Source organism: Zonotrichia leucophrys, chromosome 11 (genome assembly GCF_028769735.1).
Source record: "Zonotrichia leucophrys gambelii isolate GWCS_2022_RI chromosome 11, RI_Zleu_2.0, whole genome shotgun sequence".
In the NCBI taxonomy this organism is placed as follows: Eukaryota; Metazoa; Chordata; class Aves; order Passeriformes; family Passerellidae; genus Zonotrichia; species Zonotrichia leucophrys.
This window is the reverse complement of record NC_088181.1, coordinates 12,371,584-12,391,398: the sequence shown is the minus strand read 5'-3', so window position 1 is coordinate 12,391,398 and position 19,815 is coordinate 12,371,584.

Genomic DNA, 19,815 nt, shown 5'->3' with positions numbered 1-19,815 from the left:
GTATGGCTTGCAGAACCCAAAATGTTCCCTTAATATTGTTCACCCCTGAAATATTTTACTCTCGGATTTTTTTTTTTTCAATTGTCTTTATCCAAGTATGTATAATCTAGGATTATTACAGAGGTGTTTACTTGAAAGGAATGTTTCATTTCAATACAGTCTAAATGTTAGAATTTGTTTTCTTTGACATGGGTCATCACCTTATTGTAGCTCACAAAGTACAGAAATCTATTTGCAGTACTTTAGTTCATAAACTTTTTATTTTTAAAGTCTTAGATACTGCAATCTGTACTTAAATCACCAGAACAACACCATCAGTCTTAATGTGCTACATCTGCTCCGTCCCTCATTGCTAATTTCTGGTTGATTTAATTCTCTTTCCAATGAGCAATTGATCCCTTTGTCCCTCATTTCCTGTGTGAGAAGTGACCCCAGTAATGCTCACCCTCCCTGCCCAGCCTGGCAGAGCTGTGCTGTGCACAACTTCTCTCTCACAGAAATTTGCCTTCACAGGAATTTCTCTTGTAACCAACATTGGTTGCAAGAGAACAGACTGGGCTCTCCCCTGTGGGTATGGAGCCACTGGTTTTGTTTTGATTTGTTGTTTGGGGTTTTTTGTGTGTCTGCATTCTACATATTTGGCCTTGTCATCTGTGTTTACTCTAGAGTAGAAAAAGAGAAGCTGGTCAGAAAATGACACAGCTGAGCAGTTGTTGAACTGCTAGTTGTATCCTTAACTGGGTTATCAGCTCACAAAGCTGAAACTTGACATTGCTACTTTAGAGGCACGAGGAGAACTTCTGGTTTGAAGTGTATGTTCTCCATATCTAAGTGTTTATTTGTGATGTGCATCTTGAGATTTCAAGAGGAGGGTTAAATTGGAGTTTTATTTTGTAGCTGGCTTTAGGCTTTATGTGCGCTGTGCACATTCACCTTGGCATGGACCTTTCCTGTACCAGCGAAGCTCTGAGCTCTTCCACAGCCCAAGGAGCCAGCTCCAGCTTCCAGTGCTCATTGTCAGAGTGCACCAGCATTTCTGCCTTCTCTGCCTCTCTCATGTGTGGAAGTTAGTCACTCAGAGAAGGCTGCCAGAGAGTAGAGGACAGCAGAATAGGAAAAATACTGCTCGGAAAATATCATTTTAATGTTGTGTCCTAGTGTTAAAATTCATGTAAGTAGCTGTCAGTGTGTGCAGAGCTGGAGCTGAAGCTGTTTGTGTGCTGTGTAACATAGCAGGGGAGCCTTTTGATTTACTGAGCAGCTTTGTCTAGCTCTATAGCTGCTCCTTTGCATGCTTAATATTATCTTTACAGTTCTCAGAACAGATAAGCTGTTCTGACCCTCAACAGGATCATCAGATAAATCTTCTTAACAGCTATTATACTGATTATTTTTTAAATAGCAAATGAACTCACAATTTTGCATTAACATTGGGATTATTTTCAAGATACAAACACCCCCAGAAGAGCCTTCAGAGTAAATAGAGCTATTTTTCCAATTTGTTAACTTTATATCATCAAATATAATCGGGCAACAAGTTTATTTGCTCTGATCATCCTCTCAAGATCAGCTATTATGCCCCCACAGTTATGGGCTGTCAATGGCTGGGTACACCAGACTCATCTGGAGTGCTTTGTGGGTATCAGCATTTTGCATGCTTGGTGCAATGCTTTCAAACTGGGGAGCATCCAGCAATAGATGGGTAATTTCTGATTTTATGGAAGCATTTCTATGGTTAACACTTTGGGTAAGCATGACTAACTTATTTCCCATCACCCATTTAGTGACCTGCGTGAGGAGCCTTATTAACCAGAGATCTCTGTTATGAAAGTATCTGCTATCTGATCATGATCTAACACTTTCCATTGGTTCAATGGCCCTACTTTGACATGTGACCCTCATGATAAACACCTGGATTCCAATCAGCATTACTGCTGTGAATCTGTTCATTGCTTCATCCCAAGCATGTTATACCTGAATCCAGTACAGAACCTTCACCCAACACATTCTAACCTCTTAACTAGGTTAGGCAACTCCAACAATCCCTTCCACATAACTTCAGAATTTGTTTAGGCCTGCTTCTGAGTAAGACTGTTGTACAGTCAACTAAGATTATTTTACAGCACAGTTCATTAGTACAGATAACTCTTTTTTACCGTTTACCTCCAACTGGTTTTCCCTTTCTTTCCATCATGCTCAATGGAAAGATGAGCTCATGCTCTATATTTTGCTAGCTGAAGCTATTTGGAATAATTATAAGCAATTCTTTAAGATTAATAGATGTTTTTAAGGAATACAGTAAATTCAGGCAGGGCAAGATGGTATTGTAACAGGAAAATGAATATTGCATGGGTAGTGTGAACTGTTTTAAAAGGGATTTGTTAGGCTTTAATTCTTTAATTAGGCTTAGCACGTGGGTTTTCTTCCTGTGATGAAAACAGGACCTAAAGAATTGTATCTCTGAATCATTGCTATCACTTCATATGGCTAAAACTTTTGGGAAGGCTTTGAAAATAAGAAGGAAATGGAGGAGGAAAGGGAGGTTACTTGTCTGTAAAGCAAGTGAGGTGTTAGCCCCTTGATAGAGGCCACATATTGTGAGGTGTTAGCCCCTTGACAGAGGCCCCATATCACAGCAACGTTTTCATGTCTGAACTGTGTAAGTGCTTGTCTTAAAGATACAAAACTGTTAAAGTGTCCTAGAAATGTTTGCTTTAGATATGGGGCTAGCAAATCAGGTGCATTTCCACTCTGCATTTGTTTGTAGAGGTTTAGAATTGATATCTGCTTTCCTTTGTGAAAGGACCCCTTACCTTATATTTGCTGTAGGTGTCTTTGTTTCGTAATCACACAATAGAATGAACAAATGGCTTAAAAAAAAAAGATTGCATGAAATATTAATTGTTGGTCATTTAGAAAAACCCATGATCAGGGTTGTGTAAACTAAGACACAACATGGATATTTGTCAGCTTGCAGCTTAGAGACTCATAATAGCAACAGCTTCAGCCAGAGTAATTCTGTCTCTTAAAAGGCCCAGTAGTAATTTGTACATTGTTCCATATCCCACATCTTTATTTCAATTTGAAACACCAGGATTTTCTTCTGTGATGGAAAAAGCATTAAGCATGACTATCTGAAGAAAAGCTGCATACTGGAGTGCTTCATTTACCAGATGATTTCACTGTGACATTCTGTTCCAATACAGCATCCCTCTCAGGTAAGTATTTCAGCACCCTGTAGGCTATTACTGAAAGAACAAATCCATTGTTCCAGTCAATGAAGTGGGAACTTTGTCAGTTGTATAAATTCTGGGTGTAGTCGTGCTTTTGATGACCCAGTTCTTTCAGGCATATTAACAGGAGTTAACAGAGGCACAAGGGGCCATCTGGTTTTTGTCTAATGTACTTTTGTTTGGATGTCTTTACCTGGTAGTTGCTCTGGTTGGGAGAGCATTTGCTGATTTTTCAGTACAGTAATAATGGACAAAGCATTATTGCCATCCCTATATGCAAGCCTGTTTTTGTTAAACCTATAAAGCTAAGGCAGCAATACATGGTTTCCCCAGATCATAAATTTGTTCTCTTGAAAATTCAAGTAGAAATGTCCTACTGAACTAAAATCTATAGCCAGGAGGTAGAGCACTGTGGAACATGAGCATTTCCTGTTCCAAAGCACCACTCATAGTTCTGTTACAGGCTCAGCCTCCATCACTGGGCTCTGTAAAAACTTAACTTATGGGCAGACTAGAAAAGGAGCAGTCTTTATGTGTGCATTATCTTATGTGTGTGGAAGGGATGAATGAACTCCTACAACTTCCCAATTACAGTTTGCTGACCACTATAAGGGTTCTTCCTTCCCATCCAAAGTACGTTGAAGTTTTCACTTTCTGGCAATTTCACAAATCAGCTTCCTACACCCTTTAAACTTCTGTGTGTCTGTGATCATCTGGGGACTTGGCCAGTTCTTTTTAGGGGAAAGCTTTTCATGCCAGGAGGTTTAATTACTTCATTTAATGTTTCAGTTGTTCCCTTTTACTCTTTTTCTACCAACTGAATTGATTGCTGTAGAAATTGCACAGAAACATCTCAAAACACCTCAGACTTCTGCTTTCCCAGGATCAGGCTCCCACTTGTGCTGTCTCAGCTCACAATTATCAATCAGCTGGCATCTTTTTCAGCTCCAGTTGTCTTCCTGTGAAGTTCACTGCTGAGAGGAAGATGGAAAGGGTCAGGTTCTATCAGCAAATCCACAGCCTCCTGAATGACTGTTGCTTCTTTTCTCCCCTGATCTTGATCTGCAAGTCCAGATGCATCTGAGTGTGTATAAACTGGTTCCTTGCCTGTTTATCCTGGAAGACCTTATGAGTTCTTGAAAATGCCAAAAATACAAATTTCCTCATGTCGTTTGCCAGTTCAAGTGGGGTCTTTTTAGTCCCTCCTGACTTGTACATCTTAGTGATGCTGTGGCCAGTTCTGGCCCATGCTGGCTGGTTCCAGCATATCAGGGGCTGCTCCTGGATTGGAATGATTGGAGGGGAAAAAATTTTGGACCATCACTGGTGCTAGATCAGACTAGGTGACTGCTAAACCTTCCTGCCCTTTCTGACTGTCCTGTGAGCCATTCATTTGAGTTTGACATTGAACTGAAAAAATGCCAGAGCTTGCACTTTGGCTGAGCAGGAACAACAACTTGAAATTTCTGTTCTTACACTTCAGATCTCATTGCTAACACCACTAATCTCTTTTTGACCTAAGGGGCTTGCCAATTTTAGCTTGTTTCTGTTAGGAGGAGAAGTTGGCTATGGAGTGAATTGTTTTCTCTGGGACAAATCTGTTTGGTCACAAGGAATATGCAGAGCCCTGTTTCCCTGAGCATAGCTGGGATTAATAACAGCACCCACAGACCCAGGCCTTTGTCCCTCCAGCCCTCTACCCTAAAACTCTTTTTCTTATCTCTTCTCAGATCATGCTGTCTGTTTGCCTTGGGTTTCTTTTAGCTTTCTTCATTTGTTCTTTCACTGCTTCTTTCACGTGTTTGAAAATGCAGCACAAAAATTCAGTACAAACTCCTCTGTGAATGCATTTTTGATTGAAACCAATGCAACTTCTGCCTGCAAGGATCATCTTATTCCAAAATTTTCCCAGGACTTCTTTTCTTTGAACTGTGACTTAACCAGAGGAAAACTAATGGAAATTATCTCATATTCAGGAGAATTACTTATTTGTCTGATGCCAACCAGGGAATTTTGGAACAAGAGTTCTCCACTGAAATTCACTAGAGAAAACAGACAACAAAAGGAGCCACATTTTTGTGGGCATGTCTTGGAAGCTGGTGTGTCCTCAGAAATATATCCATTCAGGAATTGTGATTTTGCTTTTATTGAGACAAAAATCACAGATGAATGCCTGGCAGGGGAAGGAGTATGAATGCATCAGTTCTGTTCACCTCCCAGGAGAGAACTTGCCTCAGAAATGGGTGCCTGTGACACTGAGCTGGGAGTGCCTCACTCCTGACTCTGTTTCTGTGCTGGTTTCAGCTGGGGTAGAGTTAATTTTCTTCAGAGAGGCTGGTACAGGGCAGTGTTTTGAATTTGTGCTGAAGAAACTACAGTTTCTTAGCTATCTTTGGAGAAGAAGGTGGAGGAGGAGGATGTTCTTAACAGAGGATGTTGTGTCAAAGATTATGTCCTGCTTTTTTGCATCAGCTGAATTGCAAGTACAAAGTGAGGATGAGCACTGGATTTTCAGCTGTAGTGGATAACCTCTAAAAAGGGGTAGAAAAGAAAATCCTGTGGCTGTTCAACCTACAGCTCTAGTCATCTTTAGCTAACTTGCAAACTAATCAAATACTTGGTTTGTCTTTAATAATAATTTAAAATAATTTTTGGTGATTTCACACCAGAGAAAGCAACAGGTAGTGGCATCAAGCGCACAATACAATGGTGCTATTTTAGTGGTTGAAATCATGTTTCATTTGACTTCTCAGTGTGAGCAGTGCTTGTCCTTCCCTCAGTGTAGGGACACTTGCTGGTTCCCATGGTGGAGAGCTGGGGCTGGCACCTGCCAGGCAGCTTCTCTGTGCCTGACCAAACACAGACCGCCTCACATTCAAATATTACATTTTTATTTTGTTGTGCATAACTGGGTCCATTCTAAATGCTCTTTTTGGAGAGCTCATAAGAAAGTCAAGGTTCTGCCCATGGTAATTCAGAAATGTTGAGGCCCTTAGTAGTTACTAGTATAGAAAAAGAATACTCCAGAAAACACATGTTTAGTGAGTAAAAACAATAATGAAGTGTTTAACTGTAGAAACAACAGGAAATGTGCTTTTCATCCTCAGAGACAATCAATAGAAGGTGAAAAGAGAAAGAATTCTCAGAAAAAACTCCATTTTCTCCAGTTTTGTGCTCATATTTTCTAAGTTCTTGACATTTCTCTACTATGAAATTTTAATTTAGGTTGAAATATTCGTGGGGTTTACTCTCTGAAAGATGATTTTTTTTCACTGAGAAGGTTGAATAACAAATGTCAGCCAGCCTCATTTAATATTTTACATATGTAGCTGTGACCTAGGTTGGTCATGTTCAGCATACATCATGTTTCTGATGGAACCCTAGAGCTTTCAAGGATTTAAATCACTCATTTATAGAAAAAAAAAAAAGGAAAATTAAACCTATTTTCTCCTGGGCATGTTGTTGCTGTTTAAAAATCAAACTGAGAAGTAGTACACACATTACTTGGGAAGGAGGGACTCTTTCAAAGTGTTTAGGGTTTGGAACAGGTTCACCAGGATGTACCGAAAAGTGCTGTTTGAAAAGTGGTATGAACAAAGGAACAGTTTTTGACGGTCCCCATGATTATTTATTTCAGTACTTCTTCTCACTCAACACTGCTTCCCCTGGACTTCTATGTTCTTAGTAAACAAAAAGCCACTCCTATTTTGGGCAGCAGTATGCTTTTGGCAATCATTGTCATAAAATGTCTGTCAAATTGGTTGGAGAAAAACCTTATTTGAATTAAAATTTAAATTAATTTTTTAAAAATAAAATTTGTTGGGCACGTTTTAAATATTTGATCTGTCCAGCAAGACCAAGGCACAGAGCTTTAACCAAATGCTGCTTGGGATGCTTTGAATAAGGATATTCAAATTCTAAATCATAATGGGGCTCATTGTCTTTCACCTTGTCAGTAAAGTGATTAGAATCTACATGAGTAAATAAAGAAAACAAAAGGCAAATATGTTGGGGAACACAATCCTGTCATCTGGAATCCATCCAAATATCTCAAGTACCTGTCCCCTCACTCCTCCTGATAGACAATTCAGACTTTATCACTGTTTCAGACCTTTGTGAAAACAACCATAAATACATGTATTTGGGTGACAATCATAAATATGTGAAATGTACTGCCTACTTTGAAGTCTGTAGTTCAGTCTCTAGGAAAAATAAAAAAGCTACATGGAAAGAGTTTATATAAATGTAAGAGCAAGGGAAGGAATTTGTGCTGAAGGCAAAATCTCCAACTCCATAAATGTCTGACCATTTAAACTAGGAGAATCACTGTAAGTGCTTCATGCTCCCTCACACATCCATTCTCATATTGGATGATTTCTGTAGCCCTTTATACCCATTGTGGCAAATTGCCAGAAAAAGGCATATTTTAGCTGCTCCTTATTAAGAACAGCATCTGAGGAAAATTTCTGAGAACTAGACTTTCAGCTGTATTTCTTCTACATTTTCATGTTCTTAAAAAAGAATTTTTATTACTGCCAAAGGATCTTCAGCACAAATATCTCCGGGTTTGAAAGCAAGAATGGAGAGCATTGTTTACTGATCATTTGTAAAGTTTTGTGTGAATTTTAGAGAACATTTTCTGTGCAGGGAATGTGCACATCTGCCAGCAGAATAAGGGCTCGTGTCTGAACTGCCAACAGCAATAGACTGCGCATGTATCAGGAAGGGTTTGTCAACTGCTCCCTTCTTTTAATTTGCACGGTTAGTGCTGTGAGGTTTATGCAAGGCAGCTCTCAGGGGAGGGGACTGAAAGTTCTTTGAAGTCCTTTGTGGTGGCTGTCTAATCTGGAGAAGAGGATTACTTTCTTTCTGCCAGAAGCACATGACAGTTTGGTAATTAATGAGCATCATAAAGTTCTCTTTTTCTATTAGATACCCATTAGTAAACCTGGGATGGTTGTCATTTTGGACAAAACCATGCATATCCTCATTTTATCCCAACATCAAAGGGGATCTCCTACTGTCTGATGCTGAATGCTCTAATTGTGTTTGTGTTTGGTGGAGTTGGTGCAGAATGCATCTGAAACAAGCCTTGACATAAACTGTAGGTCCTGTGATTGGACACACAGCCTGAGCCTTCCCAGAGCTAACAGCTTAAATGAGTGGTGGGTTTCTCTATTATTTTAAACATACTGCTCTCTTCCTCTCCTGTCTGTCTGTTTATGCTATTTGTTTTCCTTTGAGAATACGGGAATTAACATACTTTCCACATCCATATCATGCTGAAAAAAGGAAAGCACTGTGTTGGGCTATTTCCCTTTCCCCTTTTGATATAGTATTACAAAAAGTCTTTCTTTAGGATTTAAGAGCATTTCAGGTATTAAAGCTCTCTTGGGTTGTCTTTTTCACATTATTCTGAAAGTACAGAATGGTTTCCTGTTCTTTATATTTGGCTCTTTTATACTGAAACAGTTGAAAAGTCCTAGTCTGTGGACTTTTTCTTTCTGAGAAAATGTCACCCTTTCTTCCAAAGGGTCCAGTTTCTGAATGCAGTGTAGTTTCTTCAACTGCATTTAATCTCCTTTAGAAATAAGAAGAATGGCTAAGCAGCCTGTTTTATATATTCTGAATTTAAGATTTTTTTAAAGGTCAGATACTCATCCTATACTCGAAATCTGTGCCGAATGCAGGCTGGAAAGAACTCAAGGATATGCAGCTGCCTTTTCTATGCACAGGGCTGGACCAGAAAGATCCACTGTAATGAAATGTGATGGCTTCAGAGGGACTGCTCAGTTGTGAAGCCTAAAGAGGAATATACATACTTAAGATTCCTTTTGCTTTGTTTTCTCTTATATTGTTTTATCTTTTTAATAGGATTATGTCTGTACTATTTGGAATATCTGACGGGCCCAGAGTTTTTGTTCAGGGTCAGGCTGGATGCTGTATGTTGTGACTGTTAACTCAGGATTGGCAAAACAAAGTATTATTAATTTTTGCATCTCATGTGGTGAAAAAGCCCTGGTGTCCTAACAAAGGAAATGTAAAAATCTGCTGTATAAAAACACATAAAATAAAGCTAACTGGCTTTAACTGGCCCAAATGTTTAGCATAATCAGAGGCACCCTGCAGTATGGCTGTAAAAGAAGCTGACAGAAATAAATGTTCTTCCTTTACAGCAAAACTGAAATAGAGACACTGAATTTCTGAAATGAAAGTATATCTTCCTCACTAAAATCCCTGGGAAGATGAACCTAGGTCAATAAAGAGTCAGATTAATCAGAATTGGAAAATGTTTTTTTCAGAAGATATCTTAAACCTTTAAAATAAGATTAAAATTATAAATAATTACTATATTTGTTATATTTAGGACCTGAATTTTTTGATCATGTTTTTCTGAGTCATCCTTGCTCCTAGAAGATGAAAGGGATAAGTAATACCATTGAAGATACAAAGCAACTTGTAAGCATAGTCTCTGTATTCTCTCACATTTCAAATTGGAAACTGGTCAGAAAATTTATTGTGGACCTGCTCTTCATTGCAAAATGGCAATCCATATAAATGCTTCACTTTTGACAATGCTCTATGTATTAAAATACTGGAGCAGAATATTTGAATAGACTTGAAACAGAAGTTCTTCATATTTTTGGAATAGAACATTATGACCTTGTAAAGTAGATTTTTAGCCCATTGTTTAAAATTAAGAAGACAAACTCTTTTGTAATAAGAAAAGCATAAAAATCAGAACCATCAGTTTAAACCTAAAAAGAATGTTAAAAAATGTATGAAAATAAATAGTTTTTTCCTCATTTAGAATGAAAAAAGAAATTATGGAATTTCCAACATAGCAGAAAACCTACTTTCTGCACAGCTCTGATCCCAGCTGTAACCATGAGAAAGGCTTGGACCATTGTAACAGTTTGAAACTCTTTTATTTGCTTATAATATTTACTTTTGTCTAATTTTCTTTAAATGAATACGGAGAATGACATCTGGATTCTTTTAATTACTGAAGTGAAAATTATGGATGGCTGGGATAGTTTGTGCTCCTTGCAAAATCAGTCTCCTGCCAGTTTGTACACAAAAGACTATTTCATGTTTAGTTCTGGGGCTGGTACATTGAATTTGAGATTGGCTCTAGACACAAACTTCAGTGTTCCACACTGCAAACTCCACCATCCCAGGCAAATGTGGGGTTGGGGCTGGAAAAGTCAGAGGCCAGCTGATGTCTCATTAGGCCAGGCCTGGGAAGGGCAACAGACAGGGGTTCTGCAAGTGTATCACAGGTAAAATGTGGGTCTGCTGCTGAATGAGGAGGGGGTTGGTGACAAGGACACAGAGAAGGCCAAGGTGCCAAGGTGCTACTGAGCTCCTCAGCTCCTTCTCTCCTGGCAAAACCAGCCTCCAGCTAGCCCAGGTTCATGGGGCCAGTGAGAAAGCCTGAAGCAGTGAAGACTCACCCTCAGGGAAAAAATGTCAGGTTAGGGGGTGCTCCAAGAAGCTGGATGTACCAATCCATGGGAACTGATGGGATGCACTCATGGGGGAGCTGGCTGATATCTCTGAGAGGCCACTCTCAGCTATCAGTGAAAGGTCACCCCTACTGGGAAAGGCTTTCTGAAACAAAGCAAATGTGACACATACCTTCAAGGAGGACAAAAGAGAGAACCTGAGAGTTACAAACCAGTCAGCTTTACCCTCATCCCAGGGCAGGCAATGGAACAAATGCCCTGGGACCCACTTCCAAGCCCACTTAGGACAGAAGGTGACTGGGAGTGCTCAGCATTGATTATGAAGGGGGGAAATAATGCCCGGCAAACCTTTCTGTAAGAAAGGTGGATGTTGCAGAGGACATTGTTCATCTTGACTTCAGTACAACTTCTGACACTGTCTAGCACAGTATCATCCTTGCTGACAGAGGATGGAGGAGGGTCTGGATGGAGGCACAGGCAGGTGGGCTGAACCTTGGCTGACCTGCTGGGCTTGGAGCCTTGTGATCGGCTGGAGGCAGCCCCAGTGCAGTACCCAAGGAACCAATACAGGAACCAACACTGCTAAACCTCTTGGTTCATGACCAGGGGGGCCTATGTCAGCTTTAGGCTGTTAGTCCTGTTTGGCCTGATTTAAGACTGATACACTTAAACTCCTTAACTATTTGCCAGGGTGCCATAATTCTGAGTATGATTCCATTGTGTGAAAGATGAGCTATTAAAATATTAGACGCTATAGTAAAGAGAATATAGAATTTATAAACAAAAGTTCTATTATCCGTCTCACTGGTTTGTGCTACAGAAAAGAATTTGTGGAGAACCATAGGGTATTCAACAATAATCCAACAGCAGGGAAGAGCTGAAGTATATTCTTTTTCCATAGAGATTTATGCTGATTTGTAGAATTTTAAATCCAGTTTTATTAATGCCTTCCCACTCTCAGTAGGAAATACTCAGAACATATGAGGAAACTGTCTTATGAAACAAGATTTTATTTTAATAATGTGGATATTATTGTACAGCTACTCAGACATGAAGAGACTGAATAGTACCTCATGGGTCTCTTGAAATCAGTATGGAGCCTCCAGACCAGCTTAGTGGCTTAGTTGAACTTGGTGCAAGAATTTTCTTCCTCTCTTCTATGGGGACTACACTAATTGAACGTCTTCAGTTGGTCTGAAACACTCATGATCCACTTTAATTTTTTTGTGGTAGGCAGATCAAGAATTGCTGAACAGGGCACTGGTCTCTAACAGTGACCAAAGCAGATGCCTGGGGAAGAATATAATAGGGTTAACATATCATGATACTTCCACTCAATCATCTCTCAATCTCTCACAACTTGTTATTCGGGGAATTCTTGAGTCTGAAATGATTTCTCTGCATTTAGAAACTGTCACTGGATTTCCCTTATGTTGGTTTGCCCAAACTTTCCTTGATCCTGTGTAAGCCACAGTACTCCCACTGATTAGTTGGCTAGGAGTACCAGAGGAGCAGAGATTGCAGAGCTGCTCGTGCATGTGTTTGTCTGTTTCAGCTTGGTGGGAATGGCTGATCTGGTCACAGCCTTTTTCTGGACAGTATATTTCTACATAAGAGGGCTGATTAGTGCAAGCCCTAGGACCGAAGTAGTAAGAAACTTCTTGTGCTGACATTCTAACTCCTTGCAGAAACAGAAAACACTCCTTGAAACATTCCAGAGACCCACAACTACACAGACAAGAATGGCCCTAACACACCTGTAACTCACACAGTGGCTGTGTTCAGTATGGTGTCTGAGCTGAGATCTCTCATGCTTTTGTACATCCTAATTGAACCTTGTCCAGCATAGTAGCATTTTGTTCCCTCTGATCTCCTGAGTGTTTTACAGTGCATAGCAAGCAGGAGTAGTCTTTTTGTGTTTAAAAAAAAGGAAAGTCACCTCTCCCTTTGAGACCAGGAGGAAAAAGAACCTTAAAATCTTGCTCCATATGCACAAAGTGGAATGCATCTCAACTTTAGCTATCTACAATATCTTCACTTGATCTGGTCACCTGGTCTCCTCTTATAGCCAAGGGAGGGGAATAACCTGTTCATCTGACCTATTTTAAATGTCTATATTAAGATGAGACAAATCATGTCCTAATAGGTACTTTTAGAAGATGATTCATTTCAACTTCATAGAGACATATAAAATAGGTCACATGAATCACACATTTCTCTCCATTGACTGTAGAGGAAGATAAATTCTACCTAGTATATGTTCAGGAATTTGTATTTTTTAAAATCTAAATTTGGATTAATAAATAAGACACTGTTCTCTTATTATGTGAATGTGGTATAAGCAGCAGTGACCCAGCCACAGTCCCATACCTGCCTCATGATACTGAAGGAGTCTTATAGGGAAAGATTCTTTTAAGACATTGCAAGAGCCCTCTGTAAGGGAGGCTGTGAGGAAGTACAAGGTGTGTGGTTTATGTGCCTGAGTTCTTTCCCTTGTCTGCCCTTTGGCTGCCAGAAGAGAGGCAAAAGGGAAAGGCTGCTATGATGCACCCTGCGTTTGCAGGGATGCTGGCAGAAATGCTGCCTTGGTTGGACGTGGTCTGGCACTAGTTCAAAACCACCATGGCAAAATTATGAATGCCAGCAGAAGAATTGAGGGCTTGTTAGTTTTATGCAAATCCCAGAATTCCTGTAGCTTCTGTCATGTATTTGAAAATGCACAATGTAAAAGGACACAGAAAGTAGAACAGAGCAGCAAAGTGGATCTCCATGGGTTATCTTCATTCAACTAATGCAGCCTATCTGAATGCAATAATTATGTCATTAATACCATAACAAAATGTTGCAGAGGCCGTGTATTGAGAACACAAATTAAATCAATGTGCAGTGTGTGTTTGGTAGAGTCTTGTAACACTGATAAAAGAAAATAATTTAAATTTTTTTTAATGATAAAAAGAAAAGCCAAGAAGTGTAAATTAAATGTTCAGAGTTTACTTGGTCGTTTTGTATCTGTCCATCTGCCAGTCCTTCAGAAGTTTCTTTGTAGAAGTGAAGTAGACTTTCATTTTTAGTTCATTTAAGATAGTGTCTTATCTATATGAGTCAGTTTTGTGGTTCCTTTGGATGCACCTTGTAAGAAAAAACTTAATTTTGAAAACAGATCTGTTTTCCACAGCAAAGTTTAGAGAATATAGGTAAGCAGCAAGGACAATTTAGATCAAGCTATGTGTGCTGTGCTGGTGGCCTCAATACAGTTGAACTGCTTTAGTGATTTCTGTTTTCCATGCAAGGAATTCCTTGCACACGGGGTTCTGTCCATGTCTCGTCACCCGGAGCGTGCGTGTGCTGTGCTGGGCAGTGCTGACACACTCTGTGCTCCTGCTGTGTGCCTGCATCTCCCTGGGTCTGAGCCTGAAACGCGTCTGCTTCTGATTCCACAGCCTTGGTAAGCTGCACAAAGGCTGAGCACTGAGCCAGCACCGTGCTCAGCAGTTCACAGCTTGGATCTTTCTGTTGTACTCAGGGTAATTCATCCCCAAGATGGTCTGTGGGCTACAGGCGGCTGGGCTCTGCTGGGTGCTGCAGAGCAGAAACTCACACAGGGAAATGCAGAAGGGCAGTTTCTGTGCCTCAGCCCCTCACCTGTGCCAGCCCCTGTATTCCTGCTGCATCACAGGCTTTGTACCAACACCACTCCTGGGTGTGCACAGGGTACCTGTGGGAAAAACAGCAGGAACATGATACATCATTCTCCATGTGTAAACAACATGTAAAAAACCTGATTGCTTGTTCTGCTGAATCTTAAAGTTCAAAAGAAGGCATTTTTTTATAGCCAAGTTTCTTGTAGAATGACAAAATACTTGTGGCAAGTTACTGGAGCCAGATTTGTACAGTGACATGGTGGTCCAGGCACAGTTTTTAAAGTTTTCTTTCCCAGTACGATATGGTTATAAGGGTTTGCCAAAACACTTTGGGATCGTTATAATTCATGCAGAGCTTAAAAGGTAGTTTTATTAACATTTTTCATCCTTTTCAGATATTTATTAAGTTAACACTTCTTACACTTACTTATTTGTAAGCACAGCACCAACCGTGTTTACTATAGCAACAGAACTTCAATAAACTTTATGTTTATTTAAAAAAAACCAGCAAAACTAACATAGAAGTGCTGTGCTGAACCACCATACATTGAATTCAAACCTTTCACGTTTCATGAGAGTTTTGCAAATGCTATCATATTGGAAATCAGGCCTGGGTGACTGTCAATGTCTGTAGTTTCAAATATGCCGAAAATACTCCAGAGAGGGAACCTAAATACAAAGTATAGGTGCAGATCCTGATTCTTACATTTTCTTCCCAAAGATCATGGATTTGTCAACATGTGACAGTATAAGACTTTACCACCCCATAAATAATGAGACAGTGATCAAGCAACTTTCTCCTTCCTCCACCCCTTGCTGTGGGTCGCCACTTTGTCAGAAGTGACTTCTACACAAGCAGTGTGCTTTGTGTGTAAGGTCTGACTGGTCCTACTTTGTTCCCATGCCCATTGTTTTCCCAGCAATAATTCTTCCTTTTTTCAGAAAGAAAAGCACCAGTGAGTTACAAAATGAAAAATGAAAACAGAAATTCAGCTTCTTACAGTTCAAAAAACCCCAACAACATTGAGCAAGTAGCAGCAGAGTGGAGGAGCTCAGCTGGCTTATCTGACAGTAGCCATTTGCTTTAATGCAAGACATGTTTCTTTTGTCCATGTGCAGTGAGTATCCTCTAGAATGGATATGAAAAGTAATAGGGAATTGTATGATTTAATGGTGACCCTCGGTGCCATGCTTTGAACAGAACTATGATGTCTGTGTTGTCAGCTGTGGAGTGGGGCTCTCTTCAGTCATCAAAGCGTTTTAGTGCAGTTTACAGTCTGTTGTTTACGTTATTGGCCAGTACTTTACTCTCCTGAATACAGTTTAACTATTCCACCGCCCCTGCGATGAGTATTCTTTTCGGCAGCAGCAGTCCTCACAGCCTTGGAACATTGTTTTTGGACACAAACATACACAAGTTATTAGAACACAAGATCAAAGGAGGTGTCCCACTGTCTTCCTTTCAATGCTCCCATTGTGTTTGTATGCTGAAGCCTGCTAGAGAGTTAGAACCAGAGAAGGGGGAGAGGGGGGAGGAAACCTTTGTACAAAGGTACTTGTCACTGAGAGAAGCCCATAAAAGATGATGTGAGAAAAGACACCAGGTGGAGTATAAACCATCCTTATTGTTAAGAAATGCAAATAAAAATCCTCTCCTATATTAAAACTTTTTTACTTGTCATTTCTTAGATGCTAAAGGAAAGATTCTGATTATTGAAGTCATGGCAGTACTTTCTACTTTGCTTTTTTTTCTTTTTATGTGTAGTACACTACACATGATGTGGAAAAAAGTTTTTTCCTCTTTCTCTGCATATTGTTACAATTGTTAGCAAATTTCATCTCAGCAAAATATCCACTGGAAAAAGAAAACTCAGAAAAATCACACTTTAAAATATCTCAATGATTCCCTTCTATGGGAGACATCCATGGTTTTTGATTAGTAAATAAAGTGTAAGTTCATTTTATTTGGATAGGAATAGCATTTACCTCGGGGAAATGATGACAGAAAAAATCCTGCTAATTTTGTATGATCTTTGAATTTCTTCTGGAGAATCTGCAATCAGATTCCAAGCAAACAGATTCTAGATCCAACACCCACTAAAATATACTGAAAAAGCCAATTGCTTCTAAATGTCTGAAAAAGCCCTGGCCCGGGTTCCTCAGCTATAGAGAGATACATGGTAGAAGGAATCTCAACTGACTTTTTCACCTTTCTACTTTTCTGGTGAGCTGAAATTTGGATTACTAAATTAGCTATGCAAAGGTCTTTGAGAGAGAACTTGCAGGACATAACAGGTGACAACTAGGAATTCACAAATCAAAGCATTTCTAAACTCAGGCCTTCACTGAGGGCAGTTGCTGATGAGGACTTTCAGAGTAATAGACGGAGAAAACAAAACTTAACCTAGCATGAACCTTTATACTCATCATCGTGGATTCTTCTGTTTTAGGACTTCTAAGACTCATTTTCCTGAATACAATGGAAAGAAGAGGTGGTACCACCTGAAAAGGAGTATTTTAGTGGGGGCAGTACAAAGGACAACTGGGTGTCTACTGGTGGTTGTGGAAAACAGCTCATCTACCAAATCAGCACTTGTCACCCTGAACTACCAGCCCTTAAACTCAACATCCATCTCTATCTGATGGGTGTTCTTGGCTCTGAAGAGAAGAGAAAGAGAAATTACTTCAATCATGGAAACTATATCCACTGGAGTATGGAGACACAGTGGTCTTACAGTCTGGGACTACAAAGTTTGCCAGGGTTTTCTCCAATCTTCACAGGCTCTCAGAAGATTTATAGGAGTAATCTTGAAGAAGGCCTGGAAAAATTTCTCATGGTGCCTGAGCATGTGCAATATTTGGCAGGTGATGTAGTGAATGTACTCATTTGTGATAGACATCTTTCTGCTGCACAGACACTGTTTGAACTTGCTGATCAGTCTTTCTTCCCCCTCTAGGGTCAGGGCAGTTGCTGACATCCAAGAAAAACCCAAGGAAAACCTGTGAAGCAAGTATGTTTGGAGTTGAAAGGATGCCACAGTGCAGACTCATGCCAAAGCTTTGAGGCAATAAGCAAAGGCTGCAAAGTTGCTAAAGCCAGGAGGTGCTAACATGCCTGATTGCAAAAATGCCTAAGGCAAAAGTGCTGAAAAAACTGCCAAGACCAGAGGTACAAGGACAAAGGCCCAAAAGCTAAAACAGTGTCTGGTCACAGGCATCTGATTTATGTGTTGGGAATGAGCAGGCAAAGCACTCATGTGGTCACCAAACCAAAATTTAAATGTTCATAAAACGGTTTGTGGCCCTAAATGCATCAGCAGGGTAGTGATTGAGGCAATTGTTGGAGAGGTATCATTGCTGTGGGTAATTCTTTGTTGATGGACTAAAAGAGATTTGGTTGGAACGTGGTTGAAATGGAGGCTGAGTGTGGTTTGTGACGACCATCTGTGATTCTGAGAGTGATGAGGTTAAAAATTCTGTATCAGCGGCATCCTGGAAATATTAAGAGCATACATATGATCCATTGTCCCTGTCAATGCTGCTGAGAGCACATATATGTTTTTCCTTCACAACTGAGCAACATTTTCTTAAAACACTTCTGTTCAATATGGATTGTTTAATGCAGAGGAGGAACCACACAGTTTCCACTTTACTGCTTCTGTGTGCCTTTGGTTTTGGGTTTTTTTTAAGAATTACATGGGGCTTTTCAACTTTGAAAAACACGTATCAACCCTCACTTATTCTGGAGGTGGTGTAGCATGACCAGCATGCCACTTCCAGGTGGAAGAGAACAGCACCCACCTGAGACTGTGGGAGGCCAATACCAGCCTTCTTTCATCTCCAGCTGGAGGGAACATGGCAGGAGAGCGCAAGAAAAGGAAGGAGATAAAGAAGAAGAACTGGAAAGCAGTATCTTACCACTACCCAGACAGGAAAATCAGTGTGGTGCTTTCATCTATCAGGTAACTCTTGCTATTGCAACTATTGTCATTAATTTTGCGATGCTATTGAATATTGTCAATGAATTCCTAGAATGGTCTTATTCACTTGCTCCTTGGCTAAGAAGCACTTCATATCATCGACTGCTTTATAGTATAGCAAGGTTCAAAAGGGTTTTCCATCTTCTGAAAAAGTGGAGTGTAGTCAGCCCTAATGAAAGGGCAATGAATAATACTCTATCTCATAGCTTTCGAACTTTAAGAATTCCACTGAGGTCACTGGGTTGGAGATCCTTTAATCATTAGTACTGTTCTGTGAATGGTGTACTCGACTCTCATATTTTATTAGACGTCACTACTTAACACACTTCTGGCCCCACGGAAGGAAAACCAAAAATCTTTGTGTGCCTTGAGGTCTCTGTAGATTGAGGATCATTATATACTGAATCAAACCTTGAAGTTCCAGTTTAGTTGTTATACCATGCTAAATTCTCCTGAAATCAACCGGAATTTGATGTCTGAGCAAAACCATGCTGAGAATCGCAAGATTTGTCACTTTGAGAGTAGCTAAAACTTTCTCCCAGGTGGAGGAAGAATTAGCTGCAGTTGTGATTCATACCCAGAGTAACGTCACCAGTTGTTATTGTGTTAGTCCTGTGCCCAAGCAAGGCATGAATCCATTGTACATGGAGTCAGCTACTGACATTTGGGATTCTTTTGTCAGATTTGCTCTCCTGTGCTGGTTCTGCAGGGTATGTCATTGACTGTAATGAGAAAGGGCTTGCTTTAAACTCTAACAAATGTTGCGTATGCGAAGGCAGTTGTGCACAAGAGTGGCTGTGTTCTGAACACAAGTTCCTCAACACAAGTGGACCTCTGTAATCTGCTGTGAAAGAAAGCCAGGGCTTCTTCCCCTGCCCACTTCAGCAGACCTGCTGAACTTGAGACATTTCTAAGGCCTTGTTTTATTCCCAAGAGCTGAATGTGAGCACCATCTCACAAGATGAATGGATAGGCCCATCCCATTTGGGGTCACTTATGCTAAGCTGTTCTCTATTTGTCATAAACAGTGAAGATAAGTGATATTCCAAATAAAATATTTGCTGATGAAGTTTTAAAGGGTACTTGTGCTTATGCCAACCTGAGGTATTAGTATTTAGAATTTCTTCATATGAATCAGAAAATTTTTACAAGTTTTCACAGTCGAAGTGAAGCTCATGTCCCAATGAACTGGCTTCATCTAAGTAATTTTCTTCCCCTCTTTGACCTCCCCAAAACAAGAGACAATCTTCAAAGGAACAAATATGTCACCAAAATACAAATATAAAAAATGGGCCAAACACATTATTAAAATACATAAAAAAGAAATTCACAAAAAATGCATGTTATTAGCTATTTGACAAGCAACGATGCTGTTGCAATGGCTGCATTTCACAATGCAAGGGCTTTCTTTTCTAGACAGATAAATAGTTGGAATAATGTGAGAAACGACTTTGCAATCATCCAAAAAACAATTTGGGTTGAAACGGTTCAT